This window comes from Convolutriloba macropyga, chromosome 14 (assembly GCF_964194025.1).
Source record: "Convolutriloba macropyga chromosome 14, txConMacr16.3, whole genome shotgun sequence".
Classification (NCBI taxonomy): Eukaryota; Metazoa; Xenacoelomorpha; order Acoela; family Convolutidae; genus Convolutriloba; species Convolutriloba macropyga.
The window spans coordinates 38,812,923-38,831,455 of NC_134481.1; the positions used below are offsets into that span (position 1 = coordinate 38,812,923).

At 37.0% G+C, this 18,533-nt stretch overlaps 1 protein-coding gene across 1 annotated transcript in view; it reads left to right on the forward strand.

The window, feature by feature from the left end:
- Positions 1 to 18,533, forward strand: part of LOC142353647 (uncharacterized) — a 100,272-nt gene that overhangs the window by 8,431 nt on the left and 73,308 nt on the right. The gene's annotated exons all lie outside the window — the stretch shown is intronic.

Below are 18,533 nucleotides of genomic sequence, written 5' to 3' on the forward strand. Positions count from 1 at the left end.
CTCCCCCCACCCAACTACCCCAGCACTACCCACCTCCCCAACCTATCTACCCACCCACCCCACCTAGCTCCCCCCGCACCTAAAAAATTGTCGGCATTTTAAAACACTTTAATGTGGTTTGTTGGGCTACTTCTGTTTTTTTCTCTTTGTCTATTTTGATGTTCTGGTTTCGGTAAGGTTAGGTTAGAGATTATAATGCGCGACAATTCGAGTCATTTCCGGTATGCTACCGGCTATGTTTTTAATTCGTCGTCTCCATCGATGATTCTTACGACCTGACTTCTCGAATTTGACTGTTTCAATGACTTCAGTGACTTCTGCTTTGCAGTTAAAATTTATGTTTGTGACGTCATTTCTGCTTTTTTTAGGTCAATTGCGTGACTTACCTCACTAAAAAAATGATTCTGAATTCACTTATGGAACTTTGAATTTTATGAACATTTACTAGTTAAAGATCAATAGTGTGCATCTAATTAGTGACAAATATATATGCCCTAAATCTTGAGTATAAGTTTTTGAGTTTTTGAGCTTTTTTAGGGCCTTTTCTTTATAGACCCTATGTGTCATAAAATTGACAGTCTGAATCTAAACCAAAGTTTAGAGGTCTTTTAAAGGACTCGTGGTCGATCTGTGTATCTTATTTCTTTAGTTTTTTCAATTCATGAAAGGCCAAAAGCTTCTATCGCGGCTATTTTCCGGCAATCTGCCGGCTATGTTTTGGGAATGGAGATTGTGTAATAAAGCAACCATGATTCGATGTAACATATGATCCGAACAGGGGCGACAAAATATGATCCAATTCATGTAACTAAACGACTGGGAGGTACCCCCAGACAAAAAATTTTGATTCGTATTTAATAGCTGCGTCAGCAATTCCAGGCGGCTATTATTGCGCTCCTATTTTTTACAATCCAAGAATTGGATTGTATTGGTGCTCTGTCTTTTTTTTGTAAGATGTTTTCACACCTTTTTTCATGACTTTGAGCTTTCAAAACGGGTTAAACAGGTAAAGCTCAGCGGGCATCAAGTTTCATTAGAGACCCTTATCTGCGTTTAGTAGTTCCTCAAGTATATAGAGTGAAGAAGCTACAGAAAAGGCCGTAGTTCAAGGTTAACAGGTCATTTTCAGAAGTTTTTGATCCCAAAATATTGCAATTTTTTCGTCTTTTTTTTTCGGATTTTTGTTGCACCAGTCTGAAATTGAGGTTTGTTAAAGTTGGTAAAGGTCTTTTGCAAGACGTAGATACTTTTTATGGCAATTTTAAGAGCTATATGTATTGCTACACCGAACATAAACACGGTAATTAATTCTAATTTTTAAAATTTTTTAAAGTTTTTTTTAAATATTTTCGTTGTTTCAGCTCTTGGTGTCACAATAATAGGTTATTTTATAGTGGTAATGGAATGACTTTCAACTTCACCAATTTAACAATTTTTTTGATAAAAACTTGCGGTTTTTTTCCAATTTTCTGACATTAATTGTCATTATTCGAGTTCTCCAGCTCCAGGGGGCAAGAAATCTTGTCTAGGATTTGCTAATAGTTTACTGCAAAATTTTGGCCATGGCATAAGCCAATTTTTTCAAATTTTTGAAAAATGAGGTTTCTCTAACCTGAACAGCCAAAACATTTCCTTTAGGTTTTGATAATAGGTTACTGCATAGTTTCTAGTGGAAATGGGGAATGTGTTTCAAGATTTTAATATTATAAATTTTAGCGATTTTCAAATTGTAATTTTTTCTTTTGACTTCCTGAAATTTTAGTCTTTTTCCTCAGTGGCCAGTGGTTTGCTGCTATTGAGTTTGCTAGTATGTTATTGCAGAGTTTCTAGTGGCAACAAAATAGTTTTCTGTTTTTTTTAGATTGCAAATATAAGTAATTTTTTAAATAAAGCTTTCAATTTAAATTTTTTTGATTGTTTTCAAAGTTTTCGAATTATTTTTGTCATTTTCGGAGTTTAACTATCTTTAATGGCCAACGAAACTTTTCAAATGTTGCAGTTGAGTTACAAAACAGTACTCGACCGAGAAAAAATGAATCTGAAAATTTTTTCCAGACTCAATTTCGAAAAATTTCTTTATATTTTTCCTTTTCATTTAAAGCATTTTTCGTATTTCTTTTTGAAGCATTTGTCACTTTTCTTGAGATTATCTACTTTTAGTGTCAAATTAATCTCTTTCAAGTCTTTTGCGTAAGTTAATGACTATATTGCATCGTGTCATAAATAGGCTTTAGTTTAAAAACTTAAAGAGTTTTAGGAATAATTGTTTTTTTTTGTTTAGTTTAATTCCTTTAGTTTCTCAACTTTCGAGATTTCGTCTTTTTGGCTGGGATTGTTCAGTTGATCTGCTGGTCAGGTACATTAGGTCTGTTTTTCATTCAATTCCTTGGATTGTATTTCAGGACTTGTCCTGCTTTTTACTTCGTCTAACAGATTTTCGTTTCGTCTGACCCTGAATTCTTGGAATTGACCTTTTCAATGACTTCAGTGACTTCTACTGCTTTGCAGTTGAAAATTGTGTTTGTGACATCATTTCTGTTTTTAGGTCAATTGCGTGACTTACTTCACTATGTTTGTTCCTTGCGCTGGGTCTCATTACATTCAGGCAACGCGTTTTTGGGAAAAAGGCAACTTACCCATCCAAATATCGTCACATTCAGTTTTGGTTCAGATGTAGGATAAGAGGTTTGAGGCAATTATTTTAGTCATGAGGTCTTGTTAATAGCAGCGATAACGGGGGCCATTATTGGCCTTCTCTCGGTTTTTCACAATTCAAAAGAAATTGAAGTGTATTGCGGCGCCGTCTTTTAAAGATCTGTTTATACGTTTTTATGATTTTTGAAGTCAAATTGAAATAGTGATTTTGGTCACGCCGGAACAGGAAGTGGAGTGAAAAAGCGAGTGGTTAAGCGGCGGGAAATTTTTTTGCTCTAATTTTAACGTAGAGTGAGAAAATGGTGTTTGAATAAAAATTCGTTTTTTCGCTAGTGGTTTTTTTCACATGCGGCAATTTCATTTTGGTTTTCACTGTTTTATTTTTTTTGGATAAGAGTTTTTCTAATTGGTTTTCCCAATCCATTCATAGTTCATCTTAGGCCTAGTCTTTGTTAGAATCAAATTTACATTTCTCGCTAGTTGTTTTTAGCTCTCGCTAGCGGCAATTTGACATTCATTTTTTGTTTTTTATCTAATTTTCTTTCCCCAATTCACTCATAGTCCGTTTTAGGTCTATTTTTTTATTCAATGAAAATTATTTGAATTGTACGTCAGTACTTGTCCTATGTTTTATTTCGTCGTCAAGATTTTTGTTTCCTCCATATGACGTCACAATCTGCTTTTTGTTCATTTGTTCATGCAATTTCACCTGAATTGTGCGTGCGTCAAGTCATTTTTTGCTCTTGGTGGAGCGAATTCTTTTGTTCATGTGCGCGATTAAGTTTTCGGTCACAGCTCTCAAAAATGACTTCCTCACTTTGAAATTGACTTTTTCAACTTTAATTCAAGCAGATGAGGTCAGTTGAATGTGTTACTCTAAATGAACGTTTATTTTGAGAGAAGATAAGAAAAGCGACAATAAATTGAACAGATTCTTGATCAAAATATAACATCTTACCTCCTAAAGGTTTTTTTGGTCTGTTTCTACTAAGTTGTTGCGGCTATTTTGTAGCAATCTGCCAGCTATGTTAAGAAGTTTATTGCTTGACCAAATTTTTGTCTGAAAACTTTAATTTTGTCTGGAAAAATCTTTAGGTCCTTGTAGTAGCTGAGCTGAGAATATTTCATGGAGCTTATGCCCCTTGCTCTCTGCGGTTCCTTGAAAATGTTTTGATTTGAGGGGATCTGAGATCATTGTGTGGTTTTTAATCTTTAATTCCTCTATGACTAACACACTACTCCACCAACCTACCACCCCAAATTATCAACATGGATATTTGGACACCATCCAAGTTTTTGCTCGTTTTAGCTTAGTTCACAGCTTGTTAAACATTTCGCGCTAAGTTATTTCTTGTCATGTTAGTATCATTTTTCTGTCTAGCTAATGAAGGACATTAAAATAGCACTTCAAAACATTTTTGGACCCACAAAGAGTTTTCTTTTCTGTCAGTTTTACTTTTAATATCCGCCGTCATCCTCTCAACGTCTATTATTTAGGCACTCTCCTTTTTTAAATTCGCTTTAGTTTTTGGTCACGTTTTTCGTTTTACATAAGTCACAATTTTCACGTTTGACTTCTGTCTTACTTCACCCACTGTTTCAACTGAATGGATTTTAAATTTTTCACGCATTCAATTACGCAATGTGGTGAATACTGTCAAAGTCAAAAGATCAAAATCAAAAGAGACTAGAGAAACCGATAAAGCCCGCTCCTTAAGTCCTTGAGAAATAGGTTAACAAAGTTCATTACAGTGTTTGCTACCTGAAATTGGGAAGTTGGTTTTAAGATTATTAGCTTTCAGTTTAGAAGCTGATTTAGGTATAGTTAGAATCCAACTGAAACTGCAAGCAAAATTTGAACACTTTTTCACGCAGAAAAAAACTGAAAAAAATTGGTCAATATATCTCTTCTTATTCTTTTGTCTGTTTCAATTCCGTTGAACAGCAAGCGAGTAAACGGCGGCTATTTGCTGGCAATCTGCCGGCTATGTTTACTGTTGATGGTTAGTGTCGCGGCGAGTAGTTCGTGTTTTCCGGCTATGTTAATATATTTGACGGTTTGCTGACAGAAACAAGCAAGTGGCACTCTAACATGTAAGTAGTATTCATATAGCGCACTAGGAAAGGGGGGTTCTCATGCCATGGGGATAATAGGGTATAAAACCCATGCATGATAATAGGGTAAAGATTTGCATGGGGATAATATGGAATGATCCTTAGCCATGGGATAATAGGGTATACATGCGGATAAATCTGAGCGGAGAGATACATGTATAGCCGCCAAACTATTCTTTCTAATTTGGCCGTCCGTTTAGTGAACTTAGGCCACAACAAGTTCCTAATAAATTGAACTGTTATTAAAATCTGAATCAAGGCCCTTCAAATTGAAAGCAGCACACCAAATGAAATCAACTCTATTCAAACTGAAATCAACACACAGTAAAGTCTGTATAAAAGCATTAGAAATAGAATTTTACGTTGAAACTACTGTTCGCCACTACTTTCACTGGCTTCAAAATCAATCAGAGAGCAAACATTTTGCTCCTCCTCTGAGTTGCTAGCTCTATCGAAATCAACTATTTGGTCATCGGGGATGTTTTCGTCTGATATTGCTTGCGTTAATCAGTCCAGGATCGTGCGGCGAATAGTTACTGGCAATGTCCAGTAGTTGATTTAATCTCTCACTGCAGTACTTGCGTATTCTTTTAGCAGGGGTTGGTAATGCATAGCTTTCAAAGTCCCAATCAACTTGGCGGTCTTTGTACGGTTCGCTTTGATTATCTTCTTTAAAATCCCAACTTATTTGACTATCCGATCGATTTGGAATTGAAACAACTTAGTGAATCACTATCCCCATTGCTCTCTACATATGATTGCAATGAATATTGTCCGAATGGAAGGGTTGATAAACCATCCGAACAAATGTACAGCTTATTATTAAAAGCAGAGAGTGAAACGTTATTAGCTGTTACTGTTTTCAAGATAGGATTTTCCGAGGTTATACTGATGGTAAGTGCTCGTATTGGTTTTGACGATAACAGCATATATTTAAACAATTCATGGGTCAGCAGTTTTTGCACGGCTTTGGTAACGCCTTTTGCCGACAGCTTACGACAACCTGAAATAGGTAAATTGTATGATCTTTACATTTAAACAGTTTTGTCTAGATTTCAGTGTTGGTTTTTTGTGTGAAACAAAATTGGAATACTAACCCTTGGAAATTATAGAATACATTTTGGGTTTGAGGCAGACGAATTCCTAAATAATGTTCCCACTGAATACATCTTTGAATTTCAAGACTTTGCACTTTTTTGTGTCATTTTGGAGTGCATGACCATCAGGGTAAGAGAAAAAGTCGAATTCATTTTTAACGTCCTGGGTTTGCTTTTCCAGTTCTTAATAGAGATCGTCTGGCTGCACATTGTAAAGCAGACTTTCCATATCTGAGTACAGCAATCGACAGGAGAAATTAGCCCGCATGACATAATAGTGGAATCTGTACATGTAGAATTTTGATAAGTGGAGCCCCCTTGCAACAACAATGGTTGGTGTGTTCCAGATTATTTTCGGCTTCGAGCATGTTGCCGCCATGTTTTTCCCAAAAAAATTGAATCTTTCAAACTTGAATTTGACACTATTTTAGTTTTGCTAGCACTTATTTGTTGCACTCTAGCGCATATTACTGTTAAGAGTAATGGAGGGTTCCAGCTATTACTCTTGATTGAATTGTAGCACGCGTTGCAGCTCAGTAATGCGCATTCCATGTTGAACATATAGCTGTAGTAATTTGAAGTGCAAAACATAATGCTTCTTGTCATACATTGTCTTCAGCAATTTGGAAACCTTTGCCTGGAGTACATTGAACCGCTTTTTTGTCGATTTGGAACTCACTTAGCAGGGAATCTAACTCTATTTCCTTCACGGGCGCAAAGGGATAATCTTTATGTTGGTCGTGAATGCTTGCCGGGAATTCAAGGTCCAACTCAATGAAGTACCCAATGGTTGAATTTATTGGCATATTCAGTATTTCACTGATCGATACTTCATCTGCGAATCGGAAGTTGCCTATGGGGAAAAATTCACCTAGCATTACACTGCCGTATAAATTATTAGCGTCTATGTTGAATCCAAACGTAGATTGTTCTTCATGCTTGAACACTGGTAAATAACGATTTTTTGCTTTGAAGTATCGCGTCTCAAATACTAAAGTTATGCCGCCCCTCACTGACGGCTCGATCATGCGTAAGTGTCCAGGTTCCGTCATTAACTCCGCACGCACTTTGGTAATTCTCAGTGCAGCGTCCTTTGCCATATTTGGTGCTGTAAAGAATTGGGCTACATCTAACCTGCGGGTTTGGTAGCTCAGCTTTCGACATTACTCTGAGCAGCACGCAAGCAACGCAACATCCAGCTTCAGATAGGAATCGCGATAATCCTGCATAATTCTACATTCGAATATCCCCCTTATATGTTCTGCTTTTTCCGATTCATGGCAGGTGATTATATATAGCCGCCACTCTATTCTTTCTAATTTGGCCGTCCGTTTAGTGAACTTATGCTAACACACGTTTCGTATAAACTGAACTGTTATTAAAATCTGAATGAAAGCCTTTCAAAATCAAAACAGCACACCAAACAAAATCAACACTATCTAAACTGAACTCAACATACAGTAAAGTCTGTATAAGAGCATTAGAAATAGAATTTTAGTTGAAACTACTGTTCGCCGCCACTTTCACTGGCTTCAAATTCAATCAGAGAGCAAACACTTTGCTCTTCTTCTGAGCTGCTAGCTCTACCAAAATCAACTATTTGGTCATCGGGGATGTCGTGGTCTCTGATATTGCTTGCGTTAATCAGTCCAGGATCGGGCGGCGAATATTTACTGGCATTGTCCAGTAGTTGATTTAATCTCTCACTGCAGTACGTGCGAATTCTTTTAGCAGGGGATGGTAATGCATTACTTTCAAAGTCCCATTCAACTTGGCTGTCTTTGAAAGGTTCGCTTAGATTATCTTCGCTAAAATCCCAACTTATTTGACTATCCGATCGATTTGGAATTGAAACAACTTAGTGAATCACTATCCCCATTGCTCTCTACATATGATTGCAATGAATATTGTCCGAATGGAAGGGTTGATAAACCATCCGAAAAAATGTACAGCTTATTATTAAAAGCAGAGAGTGAAACTTTATTAGCTGTTACTGTTTTCATGATGGGATTTTCCGAGATTATATTGATGGTAAGTGCTCGTATTAGCTTTGACGATAACAGCGTATCTTTAAACAACTCATGGGTCAGCAGTTTTTGCGCCGCTTTGGTGACGCCTTTTGCCGAAAGCCTACGATAATTTGAAGTAGGTAAAATATTTTAACTTTAAATTTAACAGTTTTCTCCAGATGTTAGTGTTAGTTTTTTGCGTGGGAAAAATAAGAATACTAACTTTTGGAATTTATAGAATGCGTTTTGAGTTTGAGGCAGATGAATTCCGAAGTAATATCCCCACTAAAGTCATCTTTAAATATCAAGACTTTGCACTTATTTGTATCATTATGGAGTGCATGACCATCAGAGTATGAGAAAAAGTTGAATTCATTTTTCACATTCTGGGTTTGCTTTTCCAGTTCGTAATAGATATTGTCTCACTTCACCTTGTAAAGCAGACTGTCCGTATCTGAGTATAGCAATCTACAGGAGAATTTAGCCCACAACATAATAGTGGAATCTGTACATGTAAATTTTTATTAGGTCGAGCACGCTTGCAACAACATTTGTTGTACATGAAAAAATTGTACATGTAGATTCTGTACATATAAATTTTTGCTAGGTCGAGCCTGCCTCCGACAAAAATTGTTGGTGTGTTCCAGTTTATTATTTTCGACTTCGAGCTCATTGCCGCCTTGTTTTCTTCAAAAACTTTGAATCTCTCAAACTCGAATTTAGATACTATTCTTCCGGCACTTTCAGCCTTGCGAGTTATTTCTACTTTCAAGCGACGCCTTTTGGGCTCTATGGTTTTCCCATTGACCGAATTATTCATTAGTTTGTAGTAGTTTTGCTGGAACTAATTTGTTGCACTCTTGCGCATATTACTGTTAAGAGTAATGTAGGGTTCCAGCCATTGTTGTTGATTGAATTGTAGCACACGGTATTGAATTGCAGAACCTATAACTGTATTAATTTGAATTGCAAAACATAATGCTTCTTGTCATACATTGTCTGCAGCAATTTGGAAACCTTTGCCTGGGGTATATTGAACCACTTTTTTATGTCAATTTGGAATTGTCTTAGCCAGACATCTAACACCATTTCCTTCACGGACGCAAAAAGATAAGCTTTAAGTTGGTCGTGAATGCTTAATGGGTGTTCAAGGTCCAGCTCAATGAAGTACCCAATGGTCGAATTTATTGGCATATTCAGTCTTTCACTGATCGCTACTTCATTTGCAAACCGAAATTTGCCTATGGGGAGAAATTTTTCTTGCACTACACCGACGTATAAATTTTTAGCATCTACGCTGAATCCAACCGTAGATGGTTATTCAGGCTTGAACCCTGGCAAATATCGATTATTTGCTTCGAAGTATCGCAGTACGCAAGACTCTGAGCAGCACGCAAGCAACGTTATATCCAGCTTCAGATAGCAATCGTGATAATCCTGCATAGTTCTACATTCGATTATCTCCCACATATTTTTTTCTTTTTCCAAATCGTGGCAGGTGATTGACTTTTTTCCATTATCCCAAGTGTTCTTCAACATCTCAAGTGGCGGCAACTCTTGAGCTGCAACCTTTGATCTGTCGCTGATTTATGAGTAAGGGTAATACCCTTTCTCTTTGAGAAGATGATGATCGGACTGGGGAATATCGGCCAACAAGGACTCCATTATAGCAAATTCCGAATCGGGCAACGTTTCAACCAATTGTTCTAACGATCCACTGAATAACTTGTAGGAGTCTAAAAACCGCAAGTACTCGTAAATAGGTACAAGTTTTTTATCAGCCGTCTCGAAAGTGTCCACTTTCACTCCTAACACCATAGTTATATATTTCTGATCAGTGGATGGTATCACCTTGATTGTTGTAGTGGGTTCGCATTCTCGAAGACTTAATTAGATGTGATGCAGGTCATAGTTTTGAATATTTTGACCAATAACGGGAATGAAATTGGAATTTCTCCTCGCCGGTATAATGACAATGATCTAAGTCCTTTTCATCGTTCTCCAGAAATTCATTCTCGCGAATCCAACATTTTTTATTTCACTCTTCTTAAGAGTTGAGCACTCACCGCAATAGGACGAGTACTTGCGTTTCTGCTCGTGTATATCTTTGGCAAGCTTGTGACTCATTTTCACAAAATTTGGAAGCAATTGACTGAACTGTCCAAACGACTGAATTTGGGCTGCGGATTACCATGCTCTATGACTGCTATCGCAAATCCACATGGTTCATGTTTTTTAATTGATCGGGTCGATGCACTCTCTGAACTAGCTGGCATGCACTCTGGTTTTTGGCATGCGAATAACAGCTGGTGGATTATAAACAAAAACTTTAACATGATCTTTAAATTGTTTAACATCTTTTTGACACAAGTAAAGACAGTTCCGACAGAGGTAATTGGTTGACCTGAACTTTTGTTTCTTGATAGAACAGAAGAACCTGGTTTAGTCCTTAATAAGAACGTAGTGGTGCTTGTCACTCTCATAGAGGAGAAGTATGTCAAGATTGAGACTTGAGATAGACTTCTTGGATACTCGCATTGGACACAAGATTCCGTTTTCAAATCCAAAGACGTTAACCTCTACATCGTTAAGTGTTTCGAACTTATCAATGTCATTAAAATCCATGGGCATTGCAAACTCACTAGCCGGCTGAAGCGATGAAATCGTCGTTTTTCTCCCTCAAAATCATTGCTCTTTAGATAGGAAGCTGCGACAATGCTGTAGATGAAACAGTTGTTGTCTGTATGGTTCCGTATGTTGAGGAGAGTTGCATTTTTGTAAATATGTTGGTAAGTCCATATAGGAAGCACCGCTGGCCGGTCTGTACTTGGTGGACTTGAGATTGACGCGAATAATTTTTTCAAGCAACCATCCACTTCCTGAAGAGGCAAAGGTGAACAACACAGCGATCATTTTTTCCACTATTTCCACAAAATTGTCATTTGAGAGCCCTTCAGCGTACAAAGGAGTCATCAGAGAGTTAGCAAAGATGGTGATACGGTCGTCGTTATCATCAGGCTCATGAAATTGTTTGAGAAGTTGCAGTTCTGCTGAGAATTGAACTCTTTACGGGCCCAATGATAATTTTTGATCAATTAGCTCCTGAATTGGCTCTTGTTTGAACTTCATGAACGCCTGGAGGTCTCTTGCTAGCACCAATCTGTCATCCGTTGGTTCCATTCAGTAGAATTGTAGAATGCCATTAAAAGCTGACTGATCGGGGGGTTGAGTAGGTTGAAACTCAGCACCAAAGACTGGCATTGAATGCACTGACCTTGCTTGTTGGGCATAGAGGTGCGAAGTGTTGAATCCCAGGTGGCAAAAGCGACGACAGTTTTTGAGTTTTGAATGTCGAGTTCGCATGTGTTGCTCAAGTTCGGACACTTTTCTAGATGTAAACTCACACAAAGAACAGTGATAAGTTGTTAACTCCATTTCGTCTGGATGAAATTTTGTTTCATGGAGAGAACGATTTCCTCTGGTGCTAAGCACAGAGTCACAACACTGACAAGCAGAAGTCATGACGATAGAATATAACAACTTGAGTTGAATAGAACAACTTGAATTGAATTTAGGAAAGAATTGAATGATTCAAAAAAACTAGTAATGGACTTTGCGGTAATTGAATACGCTAAGATGAGTGTAACATGACAGGCACTCTTCATAGCAACGTAGTTTGACAGGCGCCTAAATCAAATATTTGAATATGTCAAATTTGATTGGTTGAAACTGCCGGAAAAATTTTGGTTCAGGTTTTCATGGAAAATAAACGGAAAGATGACAAAAAAATTGCGATTTCAAAACTATTTGCCATTTGAAAACTATGTGCTAGTAGACCCTTAGATGGGTCATACCGAGTACTTTTGTTGTTAATCACTTAAAAGAACGCATTTCAAAAAGCGGAAAAACATGTTACCTTCTTTGAGTTTTTCAAAAAAGTGCCATTTTAGATGTCTTAAAAATGGGTGGTCCTACGGTCCTAAAGTTGTGGTCCTAAAGTTGTCCTACGGTGTCAAGTGTGATGGGCGACCTTGCTCCCCGGGCCGAAAACCGTAGGACCACACTGAAAAAAATGCTCTAAAACAAACAGAAAAAAATTTTTTATCTGTCAATCATCATAAATCAATGTCATTCAATGACAATCACATGACAAGAACATGTGTCTTTTTTCTGAAGCCTTTTTAGATGACGGGTGTTATGAGAGAAATTGATGCCGTAGGCCCACTATGGGTAACAACGCAAGGAAACGCGATCTAACATCTTTCCTTAGGGTACTTCAATCAATGCCAGATGTTGCGACATTGATGACCAGATGTTTTTGAAATCGGTGAAAGAGCCGTTTTCCGGCCATGATGCTTATGACCAAAATTAAAATTTATCATTAATTAGCATTTATGTTAATTAGTCACTAATTAGCCGTTAATTAGGCGTTATTTATCTCCGTAACGGTTAAGTTAAATTTGACGAGCGTGATGAGATGTTTTGTAGGACACGGTGTGTTGAGGACCTCTGCACTATCAGTTTTATCCGAAGTGTTTTTGAAGCCCTCGATTTTGGGTCAAGAGTCAGAGGTCATCTATTAAATTTTTTCAATTTTGAATTTTTTTTCACAAACCTGCTTATTTTACCCTGTTGAACGAAAGCCGAAAGCTAGGAGGTGCTGCTAGAGGACATTAATTTTTTTTATTTGGGCCTATTGACATCATTTGTGGTGTGATGTGCAATTTTTTGAATTTTATCTCTGAGTGATTACAATTTTTGACAACTTTTTCCATTTTGTGAATTGGTTTAAGAGTTCATATAATGCTTCAGTTTCGGCATAATGTTAACAGGTATTTTGAGCCGAAAAAAGCACACATTTTCCAAAATAGAAAATGCGTTAACTCCGAATAACTTCAGGCATAAAAAACAGATGTTTACAAATTTTATTTATTCGGAAGTCTAATTTTAGATTTTTACCACAAAAAATTAAACACTTCATAGTGATTGCAGTACATGAATGCCTGCCAGAAAAATAATATCTTTTATTGCGTCATAGGGGAAAGTGCAAATCTTCCCTGAACAATTCCGAACATGATCACTTGAATTATGTTTGTCTAAGTTTTGAATATAAACACAAAACGGACATAAAAATATGTTATTACAATTTCGAGAAATAGAAAAGAAGTAAGTTGTATAACAAATACACGCACAACTTAACATCTCAATATTGAAACAGTTCTTATATTAAAGTAAAGTTTCAAGTTTTAATTAAGTTAATTTAGTCGAATAACTCCATCAAAAATTTTCTGGTCGTCGCTTTTTTGGTGCACCGCTAACGTTTGGAGTGTCTGATAAAGTTGATGCTGGAAAACTGTTGCTCAGAGCCTCTCGTTTTGCCGTTTCAAAAATTGATCAAGACACAACGTTCTCGTCAGAGTATCGAAATTGTTTGGAGGGTTGTTGTTGTTGTGAATTCCAGCGAAGAGATGAGCTAGATATTGGCGTAACAGTTGAACTTGGGTCAACTGCTGGTGTTGTGGGTAGACTAGCTAGTGTTGTCTCACTGTCTGGTGAAGACGGTGAATTTCTGATCCCCCTCAAATTGCCTAGATCATCACAAACTTGATAAGCTCCGAGTTGATTTTCAAACAAAGGTACGCAGTCACAGTCGTACCGGTAGACAATACGTTTGTTTCATCAGGTAATGTGTCCATATTACAACCTTGAAATGCTGGCAGCATGTTTGCAGGTAAGTGGCCACCAGAAGTAACAATACTGCTTGCGAATGGGTCGGTTTTCTAGGGCAGATCGGCAAACGCATTTATAAGAAGCTTTGGAAGAAGACAATGATTTTGAAGGTGTCTTGTTTTCGTTGTTGAATAAGAACCATAAACTTTTTCATAAACTGTCTGATAAACTAATGTTCTTTCCCATGAAGCCTCGGACTCTACGCGAATTTTAAACGACATTTTAAACAGATTTGAAGTTTTTGCTGGAAATAAACTGCAATTTGACTCAACACATAACGAATGCCGCCGAATTATGGCTCAGGGTGTCTGTGTACAACTTTTGTAATAGTTTCACGTAAGCTGGGGGGTCACATTTTTTTTAAATTTGGGCCAACAAACACACACAATTTTAAATTGAGCGTACAAAAGATTGTTATCTAGGATTACATCTGTTTTGAATTAACTGTTGTTATATATTGTGTTCAATGTGTAGTTTCTTATCAGAGGTCAGATCTGCTTTTAGTTTGTGTATAAGATTGCTTTATGCCTTTGAAATTGTGTTCAACATGTAAGTTTATTATCTGAGGTCGCCTTTGTTTCTAATTTCTAGTGTATATGAGTGCTTTATGCAGGTGAAATTATTCAAAAGATGACATTCGTGCACCATATGTTTGCCATAAAATTCGTATTGAACCGACTCAAGTACGCCATAGGCGTACTTGAGACTGTTTTCGCCAATCAATTGTTTTTAATTGAGTGTTTGATGACAATTTGTAGTCCAAACCTGCCGCCGCCATTGAGTTGGAGCGCTCACAACTTAATTTAAAAGAGATAAAACTTTGGTTTGTGCCATGCCTTTCAATTCCACAAAACTCACAGAATTCGGCGATTGTTATTTGGACATTTCGAAAACTGATAAGCGCTGAATCAGAGCAACTTTAAAAACGTATGAAATGACGGGGACCTATGTGTATCTAAAATTAATCAAGAAAGCGGAAAGCGATTACGAATTTCAGCAGAGAGTTTCAACTGTTCAAGAATTTAAGAACTTGATTGAAAGGTCAGCAGATATACGCTCTCAGTTCACAGAAGAGGAACCTCCAGCAAAAAAACACGATTCCAACAAATATCAGAAGAAATTTCTAAGACCAACACCAGCAACAAAAATAGTTGAATCGATGTACGATCGCTCCCAAAATTACTTTGAACAAATTCAAAAACAATTCAATTTTCAGATTGTCGAAGAGAAGCCTACCCTTTCTAACAAAAGTGTTTATGCAGTGTGTGCCCAATTTGATTCTGAGTCTTGCGGTTTAGTAACTAACCATTATCACGTTTTGCTTGATACCAAAACTTTCGAAAAGGAAACTTTGAAGTGAAACCAGAATTTTGCTGTGCCTTGCGTTTTGCAAACCTTCATATTCTTATTTTCGACTGCAGGAACTTTGCAGACTAATGGAGACGTTTTTACAAACATTTAATTGGCGGTTGAATTCAACAGCTCCGCAGATAAAGTTGGGTCACAGACAGTACGCAAACAACTGCCAGCTTTTGCCTAAAATAATTTGAAAAACAGCTTTGCAAAAGAAGTGAATCAAACCCTGTTCGAAGATGCTAGTAGTTGCTCAAAAGACTATCTACAAAGCCCGTCCTCTATCGACACAAGTTCAAACTGATTTTGTTAATAGTGAAACTACCCTCATTCTGGTGCTTTTTGTCAAATTATGGATATTTTCGTTAGTGGATACGAAAAACTGAATATTGATACTGATTTGTTGAGTGTTCCCCTTGTATGAAGAAAAAATTAAATTTTGAAAAACGTAATTTTTTGCAATCAAGGAAGGCTTAGTACATCATATGAAAAGCAAAGCGAATTAATTGAGCATCTGTCAATTTTACAATTTTTTGATGAGCAATTTAATAACAAAAAAACCACAAAATTTTGAATTTTTTTTTGAATTGGCTGATCCTTCATTAACTGATTAATTTTGGCATTATCTTCTAGATAATTTATTCTTTGGTAAACATCTTTTTATGATGAAAAAGATTGTCAGCAAAGAACAATTGATCCTCCTCTTTCTGGCACAAAAGTAACCAATGGGTACCAAATTTTTCTGCAGTTGCTGCGATAACAATTAGGAAACTGTTTGGTTTCAACTTTTGGGGAAAACTTATTTGCTGCGAAGACTCCCAGAATTTTATGCTTGTGTAAAGCACATCTTTGCATTAGATCATTGATATAGTCTTCGTCTATTTTAGTTTGTAAAAATGTGATCTTTTGATACTCTTCTTGCACTATCAACAAAAATTGTACTAGCTTTTTCTCCAATAATGAAAATCTCAATATTGTTTGGTAAGGCCACTGAAAATTTTAACTCAATAGAAATTGAACAGTTTGTCAGTTCAGAGTGAATAAAGTCATGGGATGCTTGTTGGGTACTGGTCAAATCAAAAACTACTATGAAATGGTTTGGGTACCTGTCAAGTTTATTCCATGTCTATTATCAAGGCAAGCTAGATCAGATAATGTATTAATGTAAAGAGGTTTGTCGTCAGCTGTAGATCTTGGACTATCTGCCACAGGTGAACCGATTCGATATACATAAATCTGCTTTAGGTTGATTTATCAAAAATGAAATGGATTTTGCCGGTTGTTACCCAGAAAGGCTTCATTTGTATTTAAGCAGAGAGCCAGTCGGCGGATTGGTTCTCTCGGAAATATATCTTCTTGTTTCCAATTGTGTAGACACGTTGCAGCCAGAAACGTTTTCGTGAGTGTTGCAAGGTAAGGATACAGGCGGGACTACTCAATGTTTTTTCAATGGCGGAGACAACAGCGTTATTAAGGGTAATCTTCCGCACACACAAATTAGCATTGATAATTTTTAATTTGCATAGAATTTTCATTCAGCTGATTGTCTCTACAAAAATTTTCTTTTTTTCACTTCTCCAGTTGATAGCGTTCCCGGCTTTTCCTCATAAGAGTAGCACTGACAGGCCAACCATGCCTTTTTTGCATCTTTATTATATGCGAACTCGGTCTCAATGGAACTTTTGTGAGTATAATTTCAGTTAGCGTTTGAAATTTTTAGTCCATTAGCAGACACTGTACAATTAGCAGACGCTGTACAACACTTGAGATTAGTGAATGTAACACATTTTTGCAAAATTTGGAAGAATCTGTTTTTGTAATGTCAACGGTGGCTGCAGTGTCATATTTTAATCAGCTTGAGAAGACTGGACAATTTTACATTTAACTTCGAGAAAAATTTTTGTACATCAATGAAGTTGTTTCTATCACCAGTGGCTTCAAATTCTAACATGGGTCCATTTGAACTGTAGATTAGACCCAGTTTTTAACAAAAACTGCCATCAAAGTCACCAGTAGTGAGGGTTTTTTGAATAAATCCAATGAGCTGTGAGTTGGTTCTGGTGGTAACAAACTAGCGATTATCTTTCACTGACTGACTTTTTGGTGCTCTATGCGTTGAAATTTTTTTCTGCGTTTCTCGCTTACTTTCATTGGCTTGCTTCCTATTGATTTCCTTTGAGTTAAAGTAATTCGCCGAGAGCCTCTTGTCCGTTTTTTAACAGTTTTTGAAATTGTGTTCTTAAATGCCTGTTTAGGAGATTTTTTGTTGCCCACTACATCCATAATCTCTGGTAGACTTTGTTTCAGGAGCTCTTTTCTGATACGTTCAGCAGTTGGCAAAAGTAAGCGACGTGCTAGGGGCAGTGCAACACGTTAAATTCTTGCAGCTAAACCACCAAATTCACTTCCGCTTTGTCGACAATGTCGATAAGTTTCTTGTAGTCTAATTTTGTAAAAACGATTCGACGACTGGGTTCAAGCTCACATACCCAACCGTTTTTCAGACGTTGTTTCGAATCGATGACTCTCAAAGGAGGTGCCTTAGTGTCACCGACGTATTGGTTTTCATTTACGTTTGTATAGATGAAAAAAAGATGCTTTCCGGCACACAGGTTGGCTGGAAATTCCCCATAATAAGCTTTTGTCTCATCACTTTTCGTAAACCTGTTTGCATTTGGATTCATTTTGTTACCAATGTGAGTTCCGTTACCGTCGGGAATACCTTCTCAGCCAATGATGCTGGGATTTTTTCATTGCGAAATGTAACTCCCTCATAATTCCCTAGCAAAATTTCGTATTTTCCAGAGCTCTTAATTTCTCTGAAATTAAAATGGGGCAATTCAACTGTGCGCTTAACGTGTGTGTGGCAAGAAGTTGCGCCAAGGTATCAAATGTTCCTGGCATAAAAGCTACTTTTTGCCCGCTAGAGGGTCTAGAAATAACATTGGATCCAGAAGTCATCTGTTGGGAATCTTCAGAGTCTTGTAAGCTGTACACAGTCAGATTTCCGTTTACGATAATTTCTTTGTTGGAAATATGATTTCACTTAGCGCCACTCACCAATCACTTGACAGTTGAATTTCATCATTAAAAAAATCCGAAATGATGCAAGTGTGTTTGAATCAAATATTTCCATTGAAGTGGATGAAACAACGTGAACTCTAAACTTGTCTTCAAACCGGTTATTGGACATTTTCAACGGGAGAGAGCCGGACAAGTTGTAATTCTGGTTGATAAAATTTCCCTTGAAATGGTTTGTTGTCAGCGTTGACTAAAGAGTATGTTGTTGGGTTTAATTTAGGTATTCCCTTCGTCTGTGAATGGTTGCTTGTAACTTTTCCAGAAAGTTTTGTCCTTTTTAACTATTCTCACAAAATCCCCAACCTAAAACTTGGGCTGCTAAGTTGTGCTTGTTTGCGCAATCAATGACAATAAACGCTGTACATCCTTTTTTGTAATTTTATTTGTGGCAAGTTTGTTTACCCGATATACTCTTGAACTGATTGTTTTCACAAATTGGTCTAATTGGTCAATGTAGGAAAATGTCCGCTTTTCTTTGAGGTACCGATGAATT